The 25,293-nt window shown below is 37.4% G+C and overlaps 1 pseudogene across 1 annotated transcript; it reads left to right on the top strand.

The window, feature by feature from the left end:
* Positions 1-18,824: 18,824 nt before the first annotated feature.
* Positions 18,825-19,080, top strand: LOC307053559 (small ribosomal subunit protein eS27-like; annotated as a pseudogene). Its single transcript has one exon. The product of its transcript is annotated as a small ribosomal subunit protein eS27-like (transcript).
* The last annotated feature ends 6,213 nt before the right edge of the window (positions 19,081-25,293 follow it).

Below are 25,293 nucleotides of genomic sequence, written 5' to 3'. Positions count from 1 at the left end.
CCCTCTCTATGGAAGTTCATATAATATATACCCCAATATACGCAGGGTAACTGCTGGAGAAAGATTTGGCATTATTCCCATATGAAATTTTAGGAGGATGAAATTTGAAGAAATTAGATACCTTCTTTTAAGTCACCAAACTGGTTAATGGCTAGATGAAATTAAGAGTCGTTTGTTGAATTCTAATGCAAAGCTCCTTCATGATCTTTATGCCTAGTTTTCTCATGAATGCAAAAAAGATAACTGCAATTTTCCTGTTGCCTTACCAAATACAGAAAAAATGAGAAATTGTGAAATTGTATTGAAAATATTAAGACTAATATAAACAACAGCTGTAGGTAAAACACAAACAAAATAGCATCTAAATTATTAAGAAACATGAACTTATCGGTATTGATTATCTCTTGAGATAACTCAAGTTTTTAGCTAGAGTTTGATTATATAGTAGTTTAATGTTGTTAGTATCTCTTTAACTGAATTTGATCAACTGTTATTTTCCTTTCATACCATCATAGCAAACTTAGTAACTACCAGTTTTACACATCACATATTCTTCAACATTTTTGCTCAGCTATATTACACATTATAGTGTGCAAAACACCACGCTGCCATTCTTTCAGTTGTGGGAACAAAGAACAATATGGCAACAGATAAGAAAATCATTTAAGTGTTTGTGTGTATTTTGTTCACTACTCTTCAATCCAATTTTAGAGATGAACTAACTGTGTCCCAGTTCACAATCCCATAGTGACAGACCTGGAACATTGTAGTTAAGTGGTCTATCCACTCCATCATTTTGCACATGTTTGGAAATAACTCATGGATTTAGCTAGCTAGAATGGGAATTTTAATGATTTATATAGAAGAACGTATCTAAATTAGGAAACCAATTTTTCCGTTGGTATTTTAGTTATGATAGTATTCTCTAGAGACTAGCCTAGGCATATTTTCTACCTACAAGGAAATAATCGTTACTTTATAACAGGGATTATTTCCCAATCCAGTCTTCCCCCACATATTATGGAATTATTAAATTATATTTATTCAACCTCTTCATACCTTTCTATTTGACTTTCTTCCAAAAGAACTGAGCAATCATCTGATGAATTTAATGAATGAATAAAGTCAATCCAAATGATTACAAAAAAGTAAAGTGCTTCCCCATAAACTTAGGGAGAGGTGACTTATTTTATTGACTTAATTTGCATTAGGAATTTTCATTTTACTCTGAAGTATTTTTTACAAAGTAAACAAAAAAAGGTACTTAAAATAATGCTCTTAAAAAGTGACATTTTAATGTCATGGAATGAGTCAGTGGCTCTTACTTGTGAGGTTTATGAGGTCAGGTTAATCTTCTGTAGTTAGCCAAATAACTCAAGGAAAACATAGCCATTAAGAAAAGGTTACATTATTTAGGTCTGCACTTCTTGTATCCTTCTACATTACTTACATTCTTTTATAACTTCCCAGCTTTTCTGTTAATTTTGCACCTGACTTTTACAATTATCTTAGTGCAGTCAGTTTAATTGAAAGAAACAAGAGAACTTCAACTTCATCTTCACTAAGATCAATATTATTATCAAAATACTTCAATTTAATGAAAATGTCTTTCTGGCAAAAGATCAAGAAATAGACTATTAGTGTCTTGTCTATTAATACTTATAAATATCCCTGCATATTTAAGATTAAAAATAAACTAGACCTTTAAGCACTGACACTTTCTGGATCTTACATCTAAGCTTTTGAAAGAACTTGTCTGTGATGGCCTAATTCATTCAAAACAACTAAAAATCTGTGAACTTAAAAACTGACTGAGAATCTGGCCTCTTTCTCTCTGAGAATCAGGCTTTCAAAATGTAGTAAGATTTCAAAAGAAGCAGCCTAGTTATTCATCCTCTGCTTACTCAGAGTAGCCCTGGCTGAATGCTGTGACTCTGTCGTAACTGCTGGGTTAAGTATCTGTGTACTGAATAGCAAATGGAGTATCTCTAGGGCACAATGTCGTGTTGCATCATGCAAGGTGCATTTTCAGCACTGATACCTAAGCAAATTTGTTTGCTGCAGTAGCAATAGCAGAAGCATCTGAAAACCCCTTCACATCATAAGTGAGATCTTTCACACATCTTCAATTAATATATTCTACTCTCCCAGATGTACTATAGAATTATTAGCTCCAATTGCACAAATCCAAACATGGCATCTGGAAACATCCCTCTGTGTAGAGGGTAGATACATTCCTAATCTGTTTTTTGAGGTGGTATAAACTTGGAGTCTCTCCATGGCGGTCATCTACAAGATTTGTTACAAATTACTCTGGGAACAAGTGTAAAATCATGGTGGTCAATGTCATATCTTCTAGGGAAATTACAGTGTTCTATTAAGAAAGTTATAAATCTTGACTTCCTCTGGGATTATTTTCACTATGCTTTCCTAAATGTGTAGCCATAACCACATAGTCAGATATTTATAAGAGGTAAGGGCTGGAACCGTGCAAATTCTGGCACAGGGAATTGAGGTTTAAGAATTATGTGGGAGAATAAAAACATGAAGTAAATGCTAATGATAATCCAAAGTCATTACCCATAATAGTTCAGCTAACAGTTCTTGAGTACTAAATGCCAAGCATTATGTTTAGTATTTTATATACAAGATCTCATTTAAATATATGATGCCAGAGAACAAGGATGAGCTCACCAGCAGAAGAAAGATGGGCTGGAAAATACAAGTTTAGTCTGTAAGAAAGATTTATAGAAGATCATCTTTCGATGGCAGAAAGTTTTGTGCGGTGATAGAGCAGAAAGGAGCTTTCAATGACAGGAGTTCCTTTCTGGGAAAAGGACCTAGGACAGTCAGACTCAGGGTAAACTCAGTTCTGGGTGAGTCCATGTGTGCTCTGTACAAAATATCTGTCCCACCATCCCAGCATTGGAGACCTGTTCCAGTGCTGGAAAACTGCCACCTTCTGTTAGAACCAAATTTGGGTCCATGAACACACGTGCAGTAAAGCCAATCTACTACACTGGGTTGTGGTGAGGGAAAGTGCAGCATTTATTGCAGGGTACCAAGTAAGGAGTCCAGCTAATGCTCAAGAGACCAGAACACCTAGATGGCTTTCAGGGAAAGGTTTTTTACTTATTTTTCTTTTTTTTTTTTTTTTTTTGTTGCCATGGCTTGCAGCTTGCAGGATCTTAGTTCCCTGACCAGGGATTGAACCTGTGGCCACAGCAGTGAAAGCACCAAGTCCTAACCACTAGATCACCAGAGAAATCAGGGTGATCTTCCCTGAAGACAGGATGATTTTCCATAAAGACAGGGTGAAGGCAGGGGTTGTGGGGTGCTGTGATCCACTCATGGACTTTCTTCTGATTGGTTGGTGGTGAGGTAATCAGGAGTCAACATCACCAACCTTCTGGTACCAATTCGTCTGGGGTCTACCTGCTTGTGTGCAGCATATAATTAACTTCTTCCACCTGGTGAGGGTTTCAATATCTGCCAGACAGCTCAAAGGATATGGCTCAGAATATTATCTATAGCCTTGAGGAGGAACTAAAGGTCCGAAACTTTGTTTAATGGCTAAATTATTATTAATTTGCTTTGCTTTGCTTGACTGTTTTCCTTTCTTTCTGCATTTTCTCACTTCTCCAATTAAATTTTGTCTTTGGAACTCAAGGAAGGCCTAGGGGGCTAAAGTTTTTCTACAGACAAGAGGCAGGTGGAGGACATGGGAGAGTCTGTCCCAGGAAGGCCCCATAGTGTCCTGCTCTGTTACACTACCAAGAAGCACTCAAGTGTCTAGGGTCAGTCAAAGCAGGTCTTTGGAGTTCTGGTAGACTGCAGCTGAAGGGGGTCAGTCTACTGAGCTATAAAAACATTGGTTTAAAAAAGAGATTTAAGGCCAGGAACAGGAAGGTCAAGTATTTTCTCAAGGTCAAATCCAGGTCAAAACACTAGAGATGCTACCCTGGTGGTGCAACGGTTAAGAAACCGCCTGCCAATGCAGGTGACACGGGTTCGATCCCTGGTCCCGGAAGATCCCACGTGCTGCGGAGCAACAAAGCCCGCATGCCACAACTACTGAGCCTGCGCTCTAGAGCCTGCGTGCCACAACTATTGAAGCTGACGCACCGCAATGAAGAGCCCGTGCTCTGCAACAAGAGAAGCCACCACAATGAGAAGCCCACGAACCGCAATGAAGAGTAGCCCCGACTCGCCGCATCTAGAGAAAGCCCGCGCGCAGCAGCAAAGACGCAACGCAGCCAAAAATAAATAAATAAATATATTGAAAAAAAAAAAAAACCCACTAGAGATGTATTCTAACGCATCTAAGGAGTAAACCACTACAGATAGCTTGGAATAAAGCCTTAACTAAACCCTGGCCCCATTACCCTGCCTATCTCCCTTCTCCTCTCGCCCCTAACCTCAGTTATTCTTCAGGAAATGCCTGGTTCGTGAAGTTGTGGATAAAGAGATCTCTGGGCCCTCTCAGTAAATGGGTTTCAGTCCCTCTTCCGAGGACCGTTCCCTATTACTCCCTCTTCCCTTTCCGTATCTGACCTCTAGCCACGCAACACGATAAAAAGAACCACTGGGAAGAAGACGTAAAGAAGAAAAGGAAAAGTCGTTTTTATAACATTTTAGATGCTTTTAGAAAGGTTGTTCACGTCATTTCCAGATTCCATGAACAGATCATCAAGGTATCACTCAAGTTAAAGAGACAGGACTTTTTCCCGCCCCCTTCCCTTTTCCACGCATCAGTGGAAGGGGAGGGAGAAGGGAGAGAGAAGAGGGAGGAGGGGGAAAAGTGAGAGAAGCAAGATGAGAAAGGGGTGTTGAAGGAAGGGATGAGGGCGAGAAGAGAGGAGTGGTCGGGGTGGTAGGGAGCCCAGGGCGTCTGCCCACCTGCGCTCCGGACCCGCCCGGGAGCGACGCCCGCGTCTCGCAGCGCGCAGCCAATTCCGCGGCCCCGAGAGCAGCCGGGACGCGCTGCTCTCCGCCCGGCGGCGGCCGGCGCCCAGCACCGCCGCGCCCGCCCGCCCGCCCTTTCGCCCCCGGGCCGGGGAGCCACCTTTCCTGCTGCGGACTGCTGCGGGGAGTGCTCGCGGTGAGTGTGGGGCTCCGCGCCCGGCAAGGGAGAGCGCGCGGTGCCTGCAGCAGGCGCACAGGTGGGGAAGGGGCGCGGGGGAGCCCCGGGCAGCGCCTGCAGTGGGCAGGAGGGCCGGGAAGCCCTGCGGGGCTGGGGCCGAATTCCTTTCCTTCACTTCTTTGGGGGCGAACGTGCAGCTCTGGAATTCCAGAATCGCCCTTTCGCACTTCGCCCGTAACCTCTGCTCCCCAGGGCTGAAGTTGCGGGAAGCAGGCGTGGCCCAAGGCGGAGCAGGTGGTCCGGGCTGGGAGGCAGGGGTCCAGCCTCGTCTCTAGGGCGAGAGGTGGCGGTCCGAGCCGGCGACACCTTACTTCGGGGGTAGGCTCCCGGCGCTCACGCCTTGAGGAGCTGCTGTGGTGGAGAGAGAAGGGGCTCGGGACAGAATCCAGCCCTGGAAGCACAGGAGAGTCTTGACTCCCTCCGTCCCTCGGTGGGATCAGGGGAGGACTCTGGGGAAAGGGATTAGAGAAATGTGAGGAGCCAGGCGGAGGCGTAGACCGGGGGGAAAAAAAAAAAAAAGCAGTTTTCTAACTTGATTTCCCAAGGGTACGAACCCCTGAGGTAAAAGAGCAGGAGAGAGCTTCCACCTCGCGTTGGCAAAGTGCCTGGGCTGCTGTGGGTCCTGACCGTCGAAGGAAGGCGCCCTGTTATTTAGAGGCGTGGTTGAGCAAAGAAGGAAAGGGGATTGGAGTGAGGGTTCATCCTCAAGGCTCCTGTTCCTAGGGGAGCTGGGAGAGCCGCATCTGTGTGCCCAGAAAATTAAAGAATAAAATTGAGGAGATGAGGAGGAAGAACACATAAGGAGATTAGCATTTTGGGTGCCTCAAATGCTGGGCTTGGGTTTTGGGTTATTTCCATTTGCGTGAAAGAGGTGGCCCCTCATAAGGCACTGGGTGGGACAGAAGATGCGCTGCCACGCCCTTTGGAAGAAACCTTGAGAAAACTTCTGTTTCTTCATGTAAAGTACTTCCCAGGCACCTTGACGACTGTCATATAGTGAAGCTGATCGTTAAGTGAACATTTAAGATGACATAAGCAGGGAGCATCACCCACCCCTCCCCTCAGTTTTTCTGGAATATCTTTGTTATCATTGCAGTTTGATTAAATTTTAGGGGGTGTGCTATACCAAAAGCCAGTAAAATGGAACACATTCAAAATGGGTTTCTCCTGGTTCCATTTACATACAAGTCTTTGAAATTTGATTTGTTGATCAACAAGCTAATGACCTTTAAGTCTGAGTTGCCCTGATGTCTATGTGTTAGTTGAGGGAGGTGGCCTGGACTCTCAGCTGGCTTTCACTGAGGGAGTGGGAGTGTCAACAGCCAAACCTAAGCAAACCTAAGGAGGACTGTGCCATCTCTCTGAGCTCGCAGATGCTGTTCCTCCTCTTTCCCTTTCTCCCTCTTCAGACTCATAAGCAGGCTCAAGTGTTATCACTTTGTGTCTCCTCCCAGGAAAGTGTAGTTCTTGCGCCTCTCCGCCCCATTCTAATCTGTGACAAGGTCCATCTTGATAAGGAAAGTAGTCATTCACCATTTCCAATCAGAAGTGGTTTTCTGTGCTTTGGATAGATTGTTCATTAAATTCAGATGTTTGTCGAACAAATCTTATACTTATCTGTATTAGATTAGGAGTTCCCAGATATGAAAAATAACTTATTTTACTTATTTTGTCCAAGAAATTTTAGTACATTTTCCCACACCTCCTTTCATCAGTGTGAATCATTTGTCAAGCTTCACCCACTGAGGTTTATTACAAAGCTGATGAGCTTCAGGTGTATCAAGGGGTTGTTCTCTCTTAACAATATATAAAGTTCTCTGTTGGAATGAAGATTTAAAGAATAATGCAGTTTTTGCCACTTTACCTCGTTAGGCAAGTTTTATAGATGGCTGGGATTAAGCAATTGTAGCACATTTGTAAAGGAAGCTTTTTCATTGTTTTAAATACATAAATATATGACTGAGCTACTTTTATAAAGTTTTTAGGCATATTGTTCTTATGAAGACTTACATAAAGATGCTAATAAAAATAATACAACACACCCATATTTCTTAAGAAATTTTTAATTTAAAATTGGGTGCATGTCTCTTTTCAAAGACTTGCACAATTATAACTTAATTCTTAATTCCCAATGAGAGGAGTGATAGTTTGAATAGTTTGAGTTTTCTAATCTAGTAAATGTGGTCCTTTTGAATTTGATTAACTAATATTGAAATTATTTCAAAGATTTTTGAAGAGTACTTTCTGGCATATTAGTAATAAATGGTTACTATAAAACAACATGGACATGGTAAGATTTGAAAGGCCGCAGCAGGGTTCTCTTTTTTCAATATTAGTTTAAGAGGGGGGAAGGATGCTGTTTGAGGCAATGTAAACAAGATGAGGTATGTTGCTTCCTGATTGCTGTGAGCAAAAAACACTAATAACCCTTAGGTGATGGAGTCCTGAGACCCCCTAGGGAGGCTTCTGTAGTGATCTGATATAGAGTCACAGTCCTGTGCCCCACAGTGGGAAACCTGGCTTCCCACTCCCTCGCCTTAAATTAGACAGGCGAGAAATACTAATTTCTGTTCTAAAAGTGAAGCCCCATGAAGTGCAGTAGGGAAACTTGGAATTGGCATCTGTTACAGAAATTACTACTTCCACTTGAAAAAGTATAAAGAGAAATGTTTTAGAGCCTAGGAATGAACATAAATAGGCAAAGATCATATTAATGAGTACACACCAGTATTAAAGAGGAATGACAGTACTGACCTGATCATTTCTTCAGTTCCCCAGTGGTGTTTCCTTCTCTCAGAAGTAATATGTGGCCTGTGAGCCCATGGTGTGGAGTATCTATTTTCTTCTCTGTACAATGGGAAGCCATTAAAGAATTTCTGGTGGGAAACTGTTTTTTTTCTTTTTTTTCTTTTTCTTTTTTTTTTTTTTGGGTGGGGGGGAACTGTTTTACCAGAATCCTCTTGCTATTGTGTCAAGATCATCTCCTGAAAGACAAGAGGGGAAGCAAAGAGGCTGTTAAGAGGCTACTAGAATTTCTTAGCCTAGTCTTTAACCAGAGTAATAGCCGTGGAAATGATGAGAAATGGCAGGATTCTGGATATATTTGGAGGTAAAGGTGCCAAGACTTGGTGATGGATTAGATGTGGTTGCTGACAGAAGGAAAGAAATCAAGGCTCATGTCTAGATTTATGACCAGAGTAACTGGAAGAAAGCAGTTGTCACCAACTGATTCGGGAAAACTAAGGAGAAGCAGTTAAGTTTTGAGCAGCCTATTAGACATTCAGGTGCAGGCATCAGTGCATAAATGGTATTTAAAACAATAGGACTTTACAAAATGATTTAAGGAGAGAATGTATTTAAAGGATCAGACTGAGAATGATCAGACAGCTCAAAATATGGACACTGAAGAGAACAGGAGCCAGAAAAGGAAACTCAGAAGTAGCAATCAGTGAAATAGGGGGAAATCCAGAAGGATATAAGATCATGGAAGCCAGGAGAATAAAGTATTTAAGAAGGAGGAAGTGATGATTAGCTACGTCCAATGCTATGGAAGAGTTAAATTATGTGAGGACAAAGAATTACCTTGGAATTTTATCTGACCTTGATAAGAGCTATTTCAGTTGAAATGGTGGTGACAAAAGATTGACCAATAAGGATTGACTAAAGATTGGTGACCTAGTGATTCCAATCCTAGGAATTTATCTTACAGATATATTTTTACATTGGAAAAATAATATATGTTCACACCTATTCCCTGAAGCTTTTTATATTAGTAAACAATTGAAAACAATAAATACTTGTAAATAGAAAACAAGTAAAATAAACCATGTACATCCATTCAATGGAATATTATCTAGCTACTAAAATTATTAAGGCAGCATTTTGTATACTAATATGAAAAGATCTTCAAAGTATATTAAGGAGAAAAAATTACAATGCAGTGTGCATGAGTTATCATTTATTAAGGAACAAAAAATGAGCCTATTTATGAAAGTATATACCAAAAAATTGGATTACAGTGGTTACCTACAGGGAGGAAAAGTGAATGAATGGTAGGTTACTATAAAGGGAGGGAGATTAAGTCTTATATAGACTTTAAGTCTTATATAGACTTTAATACTTTGAGTTATGCACACATAGATTATCTATTTAAAATATTAAATAAAATCTATACATAAATCTGAAAAAAATATTTGTAATTTAAAATGATAATGATAAAAGAAGTAATGGGAAGTGAGGAAGTGAATGCTCTGTATAAAATAAGTCCTTCAAGAAGAGGATTAAAAGTAGCTGGAGGGCTTCCCTGGTGGCGCAGTGGTTGAGAGTCCGCCTGCCGATGCAGGGGACGCGCGGGTTCGTGCCCCGGTCCGGGAAGATCCCACATGCCGTGGAGCAGCTGGGCCCGTGAGCCGTGGCTGCTGAGCCTGCGCATCTGGAGCCTGTGCTCCGCAACGGGAGAGGCCACAACAGTGAGAGGCCCGTGTACCGCGCAAAAAAAAAAAAAAAAAAAAAAAGTAGCTGGAGCAGGGTATGGAGATTTGTTCTTAATATGGAAGCTTTAATGTTGGAATTAGACAAATGAGAATGAACTAGACAGAAGAAAACATTGGTTTTTAAAAAAGAGGACAACTATGGGAGCAAAACCCCTTAATAACTGGTAGAGATGGAATTCCAGAAACTAGTCAAGGATGGTACTAACATGACCGGGAAAAGGACCTTTTCCCACAGACCCCCAGATCTGGATCCATCCTCTGGTCAGCCTCCTACATTCCTAAAGCGCTGCCTGGGACATTGATATAAACTATTCTAATTGATACTGCTGTAGTCTTAGTTCTAATGTCATTTGGACACTCAACCTCTCATCATATCTTTTTTTTAACCTTTTTTGAGGGGTGGGCATCCTCTGTAGTTCTCTTCAGCAGCTGGAGCACAGCTTGCCACCCTTCTGAAAATTAACTCTGTCTCTGCCCCCTTCACTCTTAGGATAATTCTTCCCTGGGAATACAGAGACTCCCAGGAATGAAGCTCCCTCACCACTTCTAACTCCTGTGTATGTATCTGCTCACTTGCTCCCTTCCTTCCAATTCTGTAGTCCAGCTGACCTCCCTCTCTGCTCTGGATCCCACAACTGTCCCACTCCAATCGGAACCTGGCTTCATAAACCATTCTTTGTATCACTTGCAACTTTAACCTCTTGTTTAATGACTTCATCATTTAAGTATATTATTGAGATCATATCATTCCCATACTTAAAACAAGCAAACAGTAAGGCCTCTCATGATCCTGAGCGCCCCCTATATCTAGTCTCCTATTCACTCCTCCTTTACTCAGCCAGCTTCTAGGAAAAAAATGAACATAAGTACAAATGTTTGCAGATAATTTTTGTCAATTAAGAGACTCACTGAAGCCCATCCATGGGAGTAAGGAATCCTTCCTGGACCTTCTTATAAAATAATTTCATTAGCTACTATGGTTTCAGTTACCTCCAAATGACATGATGGTTCCTAGTTTTCCCAAATGTGAAGATGAATCTCAGTTCTAATATTGCCCATTAACAGTCCTCTTTTGCTGTAGCCAAGTCCTAACAATACATACTACCTTCATGATATTTTCTATACCTTCACATCATGTTATTTCTTATTTACATAATTTCTCTTTAAATTGAACCACATTTTAAAACAAATAAAAATAAAATTCTTATCACTGTTTTTAGTCGAAAAATCAATATTACTGCTACATGTAAGAGACAATGATATTAAAAAGGAATATAGCAAAATTGTGATGTTATTAAATTTTAATCAGATATTTATTGCCAGCTAAGAGCCTCGAGCCTAAGGCATATAAGGGAGATAGCAAAAGTTAAAAACAAATTTTCACTAAACTGGAACTCTCTCAAAGGGTTAATCCAAAGGGAAAGAAAATTGAAAAGGGAATCGATTCCTCTCTATGTGACACAGTGTTATTTAACGCCATGACTTAGAACAAGTAAAGCCATGTCGAGTATCACCAGTGGGACTTGCACTTGGGAAAATTATCCTGTCTTCTTCATATCGAGCCCAAACCTCCCCATTAAGCTACAGACCCTGGAGATCACCATATGGCCAGATAAATGACCCCCAGGCACAGTCAACAGGTTCATAATTAAATTCATCTTCTTTCTTCCCTGTTTAAGCCTGTTATAGTCCACATTCCATCAGAGTACCTCCCAGGTTTTTTATTTAAAATTTTTCTCCATACCCAGCCGAATTCAGTCAGTCTGATGGGTCTCTTGAATCTACTTTCCTGATCATCTATTAACTTACTTTAACTCAATATGCCTGGCCTGGATTCTCTCTTTTTTTTAAATAAATTTATTTATTTTCGGCTGCTTTGGTTCTTCGTCACTGTGTGCGGCTTTCTCTAGTTGTGGCGAGCAGGGACTACTCTTCCTTGTGGTGCGCGGGCTTCTCATTGCGGTGGCTTCTCTTGTTGCGGAGCACGGGCTCTAGGCACGCGGGCTTTAATAGTTATGGCACGTGGGCTAAGCAGTTGTGGCTCACGGGCTCTAGAGCGCAGGCTCAGTAGCTGTGGCACACGGGCTCTAGAGCGCAGGCTCAGTGATTGTGGTGCACAGGCTTAGTTGCTCCGCGGCATGTGGGATCTTCCCAGACCAGGGCCTCTAACCCATGTCCCCTTTTTTGGCAGGCAGATTCTTAACCACTGTGCCACCAGGGAAGCCCTGGCCTGTATTCTTTTAAAACCTTCAACCTCATCTCCCTGGACCTAGCCTTGCCTCCATGAATCATTTGTCCCACACTCTCACCAAATTAATTTTAGAGATTAGTTCTGTCCCATGCCTTAGTGACTCCCCTTTTCCTTCTGGGAACAAGCCAAGCCACGTACCTTACTTTCCCAGCCTCCTTTCTGTATTTCTGCTCCTGTTTACTTCCTGCCACTCCAAGTTGCCCACCTGCAGCTGTGCTTCAGCAATAGGGTATGACTCACACTTAACCTGATACATGTGGTTTTCTTCTCTGTTCACCACTTAGCTCTGAATATTCTTTCTTCCACCTGCCAAATTCTTAGTCGTTTGACCAAATGCAGGTTTATTTGTTTTCCTTTCCAGACCCCTTTCTTAGCCAAAAAGTAACCCACTCTTGTATGCTAGTCATGGCCCTTTTGCTAGCTTCCATGCTACAGTCACCATGCTGTTTGTATTTTATTTATTTGCATATATCTTCTCTCCATTAGACCAGTGAGTCCTTGGAAGCAAGAGTTGAGTCTTTTTAGTCTGTTTCTCCAGACTGAATGAATCATAGTACCTGGTACAAGAGGCACCAAAGGCAAACATCTCTGACTCGTGTTTCCTGGGGTAAGAGCACCTGTAAACAAGCTGTGACACCGAACTCTTCACAAATACCCTTGGATTGGAGTGATTTTCTAAAAATCACTTCAAAAATTTCTTTTTCTCTGTTCAGTGGTGGCTTTCTTTATGGCATTTCACTCTTTCAACTTGTCTCATAAAATTAAAATGCAAAAAAACTCAGAGAAGTTTCTTAACATAATCTTCTTTACTCCATGATCTCCAGATGGCTATTTTTCTTATATAATAAAATCTCAAGGGAAGAAAATTATATAACCTCACTCAATAACACACTTGAGTGTTCAACTACCTTAATTTTTATGCAATATGAATTGACACTGCTGTAGTCATTTCTATTCTTTTTTCTATTCTATTCCTTATATCAGTCTTTTCATCTATTTTAAGACAATGTCAACTAATATTGAACAAAAGTATCTCAATTAAATCAAGAGTTATTGATACTCATTCATCCTTTGCAAATGCTTAACTTTCAACCTTATCCAAGATATAGAGGTTTTGGCTCCAGTTTAACTTGAATCTTTCATCTCTTTTTGTGTTATTTATCCACTTATGAATTAATGTATATCAGTGTATTAACATACTCATAGTGAGAATTAATGGACTAAAATCTTTTTTGAGATAGTTGTTTTATATAAGTAGAAACCAGTATGTATGTTAAATCAGTCAAGGTTATATGCAAATCGCTAGCCATCGAAAGCTCTAATTTTATAATTATGTTTTTACCTTACAGTACTTTGCTTTTTGAGGCATTTGTGATATTTTTTAAAGTATACAAATATGATTTTGTTTTCTAATTACTGTAGCAAGCAAGATTCCTGACTGCTTCATTAATAGCTAAGATCATTTCAGGAAAAGACTAATTTGGCTCATCTTACAAGCAAGGATTACTTGGTAATGTGGTACAGGTAACAATGTATAGGTCAGTTGCATACTTTCATAGCTTCTTATTAAATAGTGCTTGAAACAATGAGTTCCAGATTTGGAAAGGGTCATTTCAACATTCTGTCTGCATATTATCCAGTGCAGCCACTGCAACACAGCACTAACAATTCAAGGCATCTTTTAGCTTTTCTTTAGAATCTTGGCAGCTGTGCTTGACAAGGCAAAGACCCTTCAATCTTTTTATTTCTAGTTGAAATAAAAGCACTGGAACTCTCTTTCCTTACCTTTCATAACTAAAGACTAGACTGTATGATTTGGAGCCTTTCTGTTTTGAGAAAAGGAACTTGGATTTCAAATGCTCAAAGTACCATTTTCTGTCAGATTCAACTGTAGGTCTTTTCCCCTGTTCCCTGATTAAGTTCAGTCAGCCATCATCAATCCTAGAAGGTATCAGAAGAGAGAAACTAATATTCTTCCCTTCATAGTCATAATCCTGGAAAGGGCTTTCAAATGAAAGGTTAAAATCCTGACAAACTTCATTTTTGTTCTTAATAAGTTTACCAAGAGTTAGCTCAAATCTATGTAAGTTTCCTTTCTATCCATATCCTCCCAAATACGCCCTTTCACTAAAAGTATTTGCAGTCTTTCATTGAACATCATTGCCACATCAGGACCGAAGTAGAGAAAAGCTGTAAAGAGTGTTGCACTTTCTTAAAAGTACATAAATACACCACATCGATGTAAAATTGTAGATGGACGATAATTCTGCAGTGACTAAGAAGGTTACATTAAAACCAGTGTCACATGTTGGAACATTCATTCAGAAAAACATCTGATTTGATGTAAGATATAGATATGTAGGCTTCATAGTGAAACAGTAGGGAGGTAAGAGTTTCCTGAGTGAATAAATTTATGATTATCTATAGCATACAAAAGTGTTACTGGACCTCACTAAATGAGAAGTAGAAGAAATACCCTGCCCTGGATACAAATTGAGTGAGGAAATAGAAGAATGATTAACAAAATTGAACTATACATAATTCCATGAGTACAATCATAATGGCTTGAGAACAAACTTTTTGATAGTTTTCACAGCTTCATTCCAGTGTATTACTACATTTCATCTTCACGTTTGGACAGGAATGATTATCCCCATTTTATGGAAGAGGAAAGTGATTCCCAATGGTTTGTCCTATAGACAGGGGCTCATAAGTGATAGAACTAGGGGGCACAAATCCAAATTTCAACTCGGTCCAGTCTTCTTCCAACTATAGAATATGTTGCTCTTCAACCATAAAATATTTGAGAAAAAACTGCATCCTCCTCTGGATTCAGTTTTAAGATGAATTTTACCATTTTCATTGTTAGGCTTAAAACAAAAATGAATTGCAAAATTTGCACTTAAAACTAAAAAGTATTTTCTTTCATATTACTCACTTAACAGATATTTACAAATATAAAAATGTGATTTTATTCTAATAACATTTTCCTCATTGTTGAAAACATGTATATATAAAATATTTAAAGAATAAAAATCTCCATAATTCTATCACAACATTCTCACAGGAATTAAGCCTTATATCAAATTTTAAGAATTTTTGTGGAATTGATAGCCAAAATTATATATCTCAGTTCTTATTAATATTTATATATTTTTCATTTGATTACCTAGAAGTTGAATATAATTTTTAAAATTTTGTGGTCATTCGAATTTCTCCTTTTTGAATTATCTGCCAGTGCTTTTTGCTCATATTACCATAGACATGTTTATGTTTTACAAAGCTTTGTCATATGTTCAAATTTTCCACTTTGTTAATGTCTTTGAACTTGTGATGGCATAGTCTTTGAACTTGTGATGGCATATAAGTTTAAATTTTATGTGATTAAACATTTTGATTTCTTTTTTTACTTTGGTTTTGGTTTCATGAAACCAGAGGTAAGCTTACAACTTTCCATCCCAAGATCAGTTGGATATTTGTTCATATTTTCCAATTTTAATGATCTTATTCATTTTATATGTAGCCTTTTGATCAAGCTGTAATTATTTTTATATATCATGTGTGATGAATTGCTGTCTTGATCTTTATCCTGAAGAGTTAGCATGTCGTAATACCATGACTTGAAAAGTTGTTCTGTCCTCACAAGTATGAAATATTAAATTTATCAACTACTAGGTGCTTCTGTTTGCAGTGATCAGTACTGCTTAATTTTTCTCTCTTGATAGTTGCAGCATATTTGCACTACTTTAAATTTTTATAAATTTTGTAACATTTTAACAACTGTAGGGCAAGTGTTTTTAAAATCACTCTTCTCCAAAATTCTGCTTATTCTTTCCTGTTTGTTTCCTCTCAGTGAACATGGACAATTTTGTGAGATATCAAAAAAGTTAAGATTTTTATTGGAACAACGTTTTGAGTAAAAATTAATGTGAAAGGCCTGACTGGATTTCCCATGGAGGAATATGATATCTCTTGATTTATTTAGGACTTATTTCATGTTTGTCAATAAAGTTTTATAATTGACTTCTTATGGGTTCCACACATTCTTATTTGGGTTTTTCCTTGGTATTTCATGTTATGGAATATTAATATGAGTGCTAATTATTTCTTATTACATCTCCTTGTGGTTATGGCTAGTTTACACAAAAGTCATTTATTTTTATTCGCTTGTCTTTAGTTTGCTTAATTCTTGTTAATACGAATAGATTTTTAGTTTATTCTGTTGGCCATTTAAAATGGAGAGTAACACATTCTGAATCTAAAATTTTCTCTATTTCATATTTTAAGCTAAACAAAAGTGTATAATTATATTTATAGAGCTGTTCCATTAGAATTACTATATATCATTCTCAATAGTACAAACCAAATAGTGTACCAATGAATTCTAATGTTCCTCTTTGATTTAACATTTATTTTGAAGAAGCTGTTATAAATGACAGGGTTTGGGGTTTTGTATTTAAATATTTTCAGTTGATGCTTATTTTTATTATTATATTGTGGCCAGAAAATATAGCCAGCATGATTTTTATTTGAGATGCTTTAGTAAGGTTTCCTTTTTGGTCTACATATGTTTAATTTCTGTAAAATATACTGCACAGTTGAAAAACAGTGAATTATGTGCTGTGTTCCACACTAAAATTCATCATTATATTCATCAATCTATATTCTTATGTTATTTTATATGATTGATCTATTATTGATTTATAGAGATCCATTAAAGTCTCCTTCTATAATCATATTTGTCTATTTCCCATTGGATATCCAACATAAGGTTATCTGTATATTGTGGTGTTTGATTATTGGTCACTTAAAGATATATGATCATCTAGTTTTCCTATGTGAAATTTATTTTATCTTTTTTTAAATTGTATTCATCTTGTCTTATATTAGCCTTATTATACTTCCTTTCTTTAGGTTTGCCTAAAGTTTGTTGGCTTGTGTCATTTTATATTTGGATTTTTCTTATAAGCAAAATGTTATTAGCTTTTATTTTTACCTAATCTGGATACTCAGTCTGGATAGTTTTCCCTTTTAATAGGTGAGTTTACTTAATTTTTTAATAGCTACTATAAATAGCAGGTTTCATTTTACCTGGACCAAACAGTTTTCAGTGCTTTTTCTTTTCTGTTTTGTCAATTCCTTTCTATTTTGTCATTGTCTTTTGACATTAATTGGTAATTTCTTGATTTATTTACTCTTTTTGGAATTATAGCCAAAGAGAGTTGACATCTGTTCTGTTAGAAATTGGTATTGGTCATCCTTTAAATTCCTTATCATTTCCAAGATTGTGTTTTCTGATAGAAGGTGAAGGGCACAAGTAGTCCCCAAAGAAACTTCTTTCATCAAAATGTTGTCTTTCATTTCATTTGGTGTTACTGTCCTTGCCACAATAAACTTCAGCAGTGCCCAGTCCATGATTGACCAGATCACGCGTTTCTGGATATTAGGATGACCCTCAGGGCTCCAAGCAGGCAGAAAATGTAGGAATAATACCTTCCATTCTCACCCAAACTTTCTTTTGCTGCTACTCTTTGACCCACATTTATGGTGTGGTAGGTTGCATCTGTCAGCTTTATTTTTACTTACTCCCACAAAAACAGCTTTTTTGAATAGGGCAAAATTAAAATTGTTAAATCTCCATTCTCCAAGATTTCAAATCAGATTGAGTCATACTATCTCAAAGAGAAATTCCTAAAATTTTGTCCAGGAAGATGTCAGGTATCACTAGTTTCTAACAATACCTCAGTCATTTCCCTCTTTACTGGTTTATAAATTATTTCAGTATGAACTCAAATGTGTGAGGAATAGTATGCAATCTTGTAAAGCTATTTCTTGAGTTGTGGCTTTTGACCCAGTTTATATACTATGTGAAGAAGGATAAATAATAACTTTGCATGGGAATTATTAATTTTAAGAAGGACTTGGCCAGATGTGTATATAACGAACTCTCTACCTGCAATAGATCTTCTGTCAGCTCCTATTGCTTGGGATATTAAAATTTTCTCTTATTTTCCCCTAAATAATATGACTCTCTTTTTAATGTACTCGTTGACCATAGACCAGGTATTAGTACGTAATCCTGATTTCAGGTAATTCATTGACGACTTCTTCTCATAGTTCAGAAAGACTACTCACTTCATACTTCTTAGACTCTCAGTTAGGAAATATTTTGAATCATATATGAACGATGGTCATAAAATTGGGAATTAGCCAATACTCTGGCTCACTGGCTTCTCTACATGATTACCTATATATCTTTCCTTGCGGTTCAATTATTTTCAGGACATTCAATTAAAGTTATGTCATGAAAAGAAGCATTTCCATAGACAAGCACTCAAACTACTTAAATGCGATAGTTCTTGGCACAACTACCCATTGAAACTGAAATTTTCAAAAGGGGCAAAAAGGAAAGACTATAGTAAATAAGGGGGAAAGGGAATTTGATGAGTTTTATTTCATAATAATGAGAAGTCATTGAAGTATAAAGACATGACAATGATATTTCAAAAGTCAATAGATGAAAACTCAACTCTGCAACGTATATAAGAGCAAAGGGAGAAGATTAATGTTATAATTATAAAAAGATGCTTTTGAAGATTTGGATGAAAGTGTTTTGACTAGTGGTGCTCTGGTAAATATTTAACAACCAGCTGGGGGAGAGAGCACTAGAGCCCAGATTTGTAAAGTTTGCCAATTTTCATAGCGTAAATACTCCCAACATGATCAATTTCAAACTACCAATGTGAAGTCACTGAACACAGAATTGGGAAGAAATGTGCCCCATGACCCTCATGAGCCAGTGGGAGCCAACTCCAGCGTACTGCTGGTATGGTTTCTGTAACATTAAAAAAAAATTGTTATCAGGCTATGTAAGATCTAATTAGTAAAAATTAAAAATACCTTGCCTTTCCAATGGTGACGACCTCCCCACAAGAACATGCCTCTCACAAAGGATCTCCTTCATCCCTCTCCAGAAGAGGAGAAGAGGAAACACAAGAAGAAGTGCCTGGTACAGAGCCCCAATTCCTATTTCATCGATGTGAAATGCCCAGGATGCTATAAAATCACCACCGTCTTTAGCCATGCACAAACAGTAGTTTTGTTGTGTTGGCTGCTCTACCGTCCTCTGCCAGCCTACAGAAGGAAAAGCAAGGCTTACAGAAGGGTGCTCTTTCAGACGGAAGCAGCACTAAAAGCCCGTGGAATCAAGATGAATGGGAAACCATCCCAGTAAACACATTTTAGATTAAAAAAAAAAAAAAAAAGAATACCTTGTACCTGATGGTATGCACTTTCACACTTAAAGTAGTGAATGAGGCAGTGGCCATTATCAAAAAATCTACAAACAATAAATGTTGGAGAGGGTGTGGAGAAAAGGGAACCCTCTTGCACTGTTGGTGGGAATGTAAATTGATACAGCCACTATATAGAACAGTATGGAGGTGCCTTAAAAAACTAAAAATAGAACTACCATATGACCCAGCACTCCCACTACTGGGCATATACCCTGAGAAAACCATAATTCAAAAAGAGACATGTACCACAATGTTCATTGCAACTCTATTTACAATAGCCAGGACATGGAAGCAACCTAAGTCTCCATCAACAGATGAATGCATAAAGAAGATGTGGCACATATATACAATGGAATATTACTCAGCCATAAAAAGAAATGAAACTGAGTTATTTGTAGTGAGTTGGATGGACCTAGAGTCTGTCATACAGAGTGAAGTAAGTCAGAAAGAGAAAAACAAATACCGTATGCTAACACATATATATGGAGTTAAAAAAAAAAAGGTTCTGAAGAACCTAAGGGCAGGACAGGAATAAAGACACAGACATAGAGAATGGACTTGAGGACACGGGGAGGGGAAAGGGTAAGCCTAGACGAAGTGAGAAAGTGGCATTGACATATACACTATCAAATGTAAAATAGATAGCTAGTAAGAAGCAGCTGCATAGCACAGGAAGATCAGCTCGGTGCTTTGTGACCACCTAGAGGGGTGGGATAAGGAGGGTGGGAGGGAGACGCAAGAGGAAGGAGATATGGGGATATATGTATATGTATAGCTGATTCACTTTGTTATAAAGCAGAAACTAACACACAATTGTAAAGCAATTATACTCCAATAAAGATGTTTAAAAAACAAAAAAACCCAAAATGATTGAGACCATAGGACCAGAAACTCGTGGGTTTGATTCTCAGCAACATCACTTAATGTGTGATTTTAGTATAATTGCCTACTTTAAACCTTAATATATTCATCTGTAAAATTCTGAATAATGAAAGCTATTTCACAGACATCTTGTGATGATTAAAAGGCACAAGAATGTAGTTGGTATATTAAATAGATATTAATGATTATTTTTCTTCATCTTCTGTAAGACTCATTTCCTACCTTCTGTCCTTATTCATTAGAAATTAGTAAAACGAGGTCAGAATTGATGTAGTGTATTTAGCAAAGACATGACCATGCCTCTAGTGTTGACACACCTGTATAGGTACCTGAAAATTGATCTTTTGTAGGAGGGAGAGTTGTTGAGAAATGCAGACACCAGAGGCAGAATTTGGGAATAATTACCTACATTTGTCTTCCTTTCCATCTTTGACATGTCAAAATAAGCACAAAACTTTGAAGAAGTTATGGGGCAGTGGCACACAGATAATCTTCATTACTCGATGTTGTTTCTTATCATTTTGTGACCTCTGTGATGAAAGAAAAGGAAGACAAGGAATATGGAAGGGACATTGAATTGGCCAACCTGTGGTATTTGCCACAAAAATACAATTTTAGAAACGGTAGAAATAACATGTCATGGGAATTCATGGAAGAAAATAACTTTGGGCTATAATAAACAGGGGAAACTTAAAAGCCTGACATTTAAAAGTAGTATGGAGGTTCCCTAAAAAAACAAAAATAGAGTGACCATATGATCCAACAATTGCACTCCTGGGCATATATCTAGAGAAAACTCTAATTCGAAAAAATACATGCACTGCATCATTCATAGCAGCACTATTTACAATGGCCAAGACAAGAAAGCAACCTAAATGTCCATTGATAAATGAATGGATACAGATGTGGTACATATATACAATGGAATACTACTCAGCCCTAAAAAAGAATGAAATAATGCCATTTGCAGCAACATGGATGGACCTAGAGATTATCATACTAAATGAAGTGAGTCAGACAGAGACAAATATTATGTGATATCACTTACACGTAGAATCTAAAATATGATACAAATGAACTTATTTACAAAATGGAAACAGACTCTCAGACATAGAAAACAAACTTGTGGTTACCAAAGGGGAAAGGGGGGAGGGATGAATTAGGAGTTTGGGATTACCAGATACAAGCTAATATATATAAAATAGATAAACAACAAGATCCTACTGTATATCACAGGAAACTATATTCAATATCTTGTCATAAACGATAATAAAAAAGAATACATAAAATTATGTATAACTGAATCACTTTGCTGTACACCAGAAACTAACACAATGTTGTAAATCAGCTATACTTCAGTTTTTAAAAAGCTCAAAAAAATGGTATTTTTCAGGAGTTTGATGAATAGAAATAGTCAGATTTAAGACATTTTTGGTGACTCTAAAAAAAGTGAGCCGACACAGAAGTTTAAGAAATTACTTTTTTTTTTTTTTTTTTTTTTTTTTTTTTGGTACACAGGCCTCTCACTGTTGTGGCCTCTCCCGTTGCGGAGCATAGGCTCCGGAAGCGCAGGCTCAGCAGCCATGGCTCACGGGCCCAGCCGCTCCACGGCACGTGGAATCTTCCCAGACCGGGGCACGAACCCGTGTCGCCTGCATCGGCAGGCAGACTCTCAACCACTGCGCCACCAGGGAAGCCCTGATAAGTCTTTTCTTAAATGCACGCTGATATGACAGCTGTCACATACAATCTAACAAAATTGTTTCGAATGAAGTTAAAGACAACTAAGTGCTACTAGAGCCATCTTATGGAAAAAACCAAACAAACCTTTTGGCCCACCCAATATATAACATAGTAAAAGAATATTAGCTAGTATAAAGCAAAATGTTTTACTATTTTATAAATTCTCCCAAATGATTCAATATTAGTTAATATTTCAACAGAAATTTACGCTTACTATTGACAAACTATAGATTTTAGTAAAATGAGGAAAAAATTAAATATTTAGTATGAACAGTTTAACTCAAACTTATTGACCTTGTTTTCAAGGATATTGCACTGATGTATAATTTTAATTTTTGATTCTAATATTTTGCTTTTTTACATTTTTATGTACATGTTTGAGTTTCTTTTTGAGCAGTAGAAATACTTTAACCCAAACTTTGAAAAATAGTAATAATGTGCAAGTCTAAATCCTAAAATATTATAGACAAAAGCAAAAGAAATACAGATGAGTAAAGATCTCAGTAACACTAGTTTCCTAGAATTATAAACCGTTTTAGTATGATTTATGCTCATACGCAGAGAATGGGATGTGTTGCATACTGCCATCCCCAAGATGTTGAGAAATATGCAATACAATGGCCACATACCATCAAAGATGCAATTTGATATTTGGAAATGTACTAATATAAGTCACTACTTAATAGCACTTCATAAAATGATTATATTTTTACATTCTTTAAATTCAAAAGGTAAATTTTAAGTAATAAATTTGAGAGTTAATAGTGGTACACTTGGTTAAAATCTGTCTCATAAATTTGTTTTTCATATTACTAGTTTTCTATCTTAAAAGGAAATGAAAGGAATGAGCCTAAAATTAAGTGACTAAGATTTGCAGATTTAACCTCAGTAGTAGTATTTTTACCCTAATTATGTTTTTAAAGTTTTGCATGACTATTTGAATATTAACAGGTAAATCAAATTTAAATTTTCTCTCAGGTGATACTAAATATGACTAAATAATAAGTCAGTGTAAGCATCCTTGAACGTGTCAACTAAACCAATTATTTTTCAGTTGAAGGTAATGTCCATTGATTTCCTGACTAACTGATTTAGACAAGTAATAATAGGATTGCTAATGGATAAACCAATCCTTTGGTAGTATTTACATTTTATACCAATAGTGCTTTATTCAACATTTTATTCCTGCCTAAAGATACTAAGTAATGAATGATATACACTTTTGGTGCACAGATATTGTTTAAGTTAAATTCTATGAAAAACATTATTTGGACTGTTAGATCCACAGGTTTTCTGCATTATGTTATTTTCTTGAAAGCCATCATAAAGAATTACAGGAACTCATAATGAGTTACATTTATATAATATTTATATTTCTCAAAGTACTTTCAAGTATATTGTCTCTTTTGATCCTCTTATCAACTCTGTGAAATAGGAGAGACCAATGTTATGGGTTCCTTTTTTTCGTGAGAAATTGACCCCAGGCTACATAGCCAGCAATCTTATGGCGTTCTACCCTTAATTCCACAAAGCATGGAATTCTATTAGCTTATTCTGTATTAAAATGTTAGCAACTTGATGTCCCACACCTGCTAGAAATAATCTTCCCATAAACCTCAAATCCCAAAGTATTCATGATTGCTTTTCAGTTATTGATGACACTAGTCTTGCTTCCCTGTGTAGAGTAAATAATGTCATAAGGAGCAGGTCAGTGAAACCACTGTCCCAAGTGTTGGAATTCAATTTACTTCCAGTTCTCTAATTGATTCTCTAATTAAATGTCTGGTAGATATTGAAAAATGTAAATTACAAAAAAAAAAAATAATAATAACTTGCCAAATATCTTCATTTGGTATGCATTTGATAACCCAGCTATTATAGTTTATCTACACACATACACACACAAGCCTTTTTATTTTCTTTGATTTCTAAACCTGATATTTCACTTTAAAAAGTGGCTGTTGGTGGGGGAGAGGAAGGAAGGAGGGACTATGGCTGTATCAATACATCAGAGCCAGGAAACATTTTGGAAGAATAGAAGAGAAATAACTTGTTTCACTCTCTTTTTTTAAAGGAGGTGCTAAGAAGAGAGCGTGAGATTAAAATGATTCTGAGCCTTTCACTAACTTCTCACAAGAGCAGGAACATGAAGAGATAGAGTGGTGATCAAAACCAATAATTCAGTGTATCACAAGTCTCAAATTTAAATGATGAAGAAAAAGAAGTTGAGCATTAGGGAGAAAATGGAAAAATAATGTGGTAAATCAAGGAACTAAAGCAGTGGTGACATGGGGGGGGCGGGGATGAAAGTCAGTATGAGTACTGTTTCCAGGAAAGGCCACCACCGTTGATTAATTGGTTTGCTAATGGCCAGGAGTGTTTAAAGATGAAAGGAAGGACAGGCCCAAGAACCTGCTGGAAGAAGACAGGGTAGAACCTTAGAAATGTCGCTAAGGGAATATTTGAGGGAGTGAACATGAATTAAGGATAAAGTGAATTAAGATAAATGTTTCTGGAAAAAGAAAATTAGACATAAAATATTATATCAGGAAGAAAACCTGCAGAATTTTAGATTTAACAGATAATCTTCATCATCATCATCATTTGACAAATGCAGTTTTTCTTTTTATTATTTGGAGAAATGAAAATTATCCCTGATGGAATGAGAAATTGGTCTTCGTTCTTATCTCACAATGTTTCTGAGGCTATTTGAAGTATAGTCAAAGTGAAGTATTATTTTAATCACAGCCACCGCTTGTGTTGCTCAGGCTGCTTACTGCCTAGTGTGAGGGCACTGTTCGTAGCTACCTATGCAGCGCACAACCTGCACAACCAACATACATGCCTCTGATTCTACGTGTAAAAAAGAAAACAAACTACATTAATAAATGATCTTGGAAGAGTGGTGGATTAGGAGGTATAACGTCCTTGTTCAGGTCATATATCTGCTAGCTCCTAGCTGGATGACATTATTCAAATTAATCAACCTCTTTGAATCCCAGTGTGCTTATTAGCAAAATGGTGATAATAATATTTACCTTCCAAATCTTACACAGTTATCTGAGTTAAAGAATGTTTCATAAAATTTCAATTTTTCTAGAAATGCACGTTATTATTTAAAAGATTAATGCAACCATAAAATAATTGTGTTTCCAAGTATTTGGACTTTAATATTTTTGAACAGACAGCATGGCATACTATATCATGTAAGCTACAGTACCACAACCTGAAGTATCTGTTTAATAATTGAACTATTTGTTTTTGTTAAACGGGTAGTCATAATGTTACCATCTGTGAAAAATATTTTTGTTTATGCTAATTTGTAATTCTAGATTTAGCAATCTCAGTGGTCCCCATTCTCCATAATATATCTTTTAGAAAATTTTTGTTTTCCCAGTGCATTGATTCTCAGTTATGATGGAGAATATCAACAGTTTATAATCTGTAGTGGGTTGCCAGTTTGAGATAGAGAGAAGTGACATAGAG

This window comes from Hyperoodon ampullatus (genome assembly GCF_949752795.1).
Source record: "Hyperoodon ampullatus genome assembly, chromosome: 5".
Lineage (NCBI taxonomy): Eukaryota > Metazoa > Chordata > Mammalia > Artiodactyla > Ziphiidae > Hyperoodon > Hyperoodon ampullatus.
This window is presented reverse-complemented; position numbering and strand designations above follow the sequence as displayed.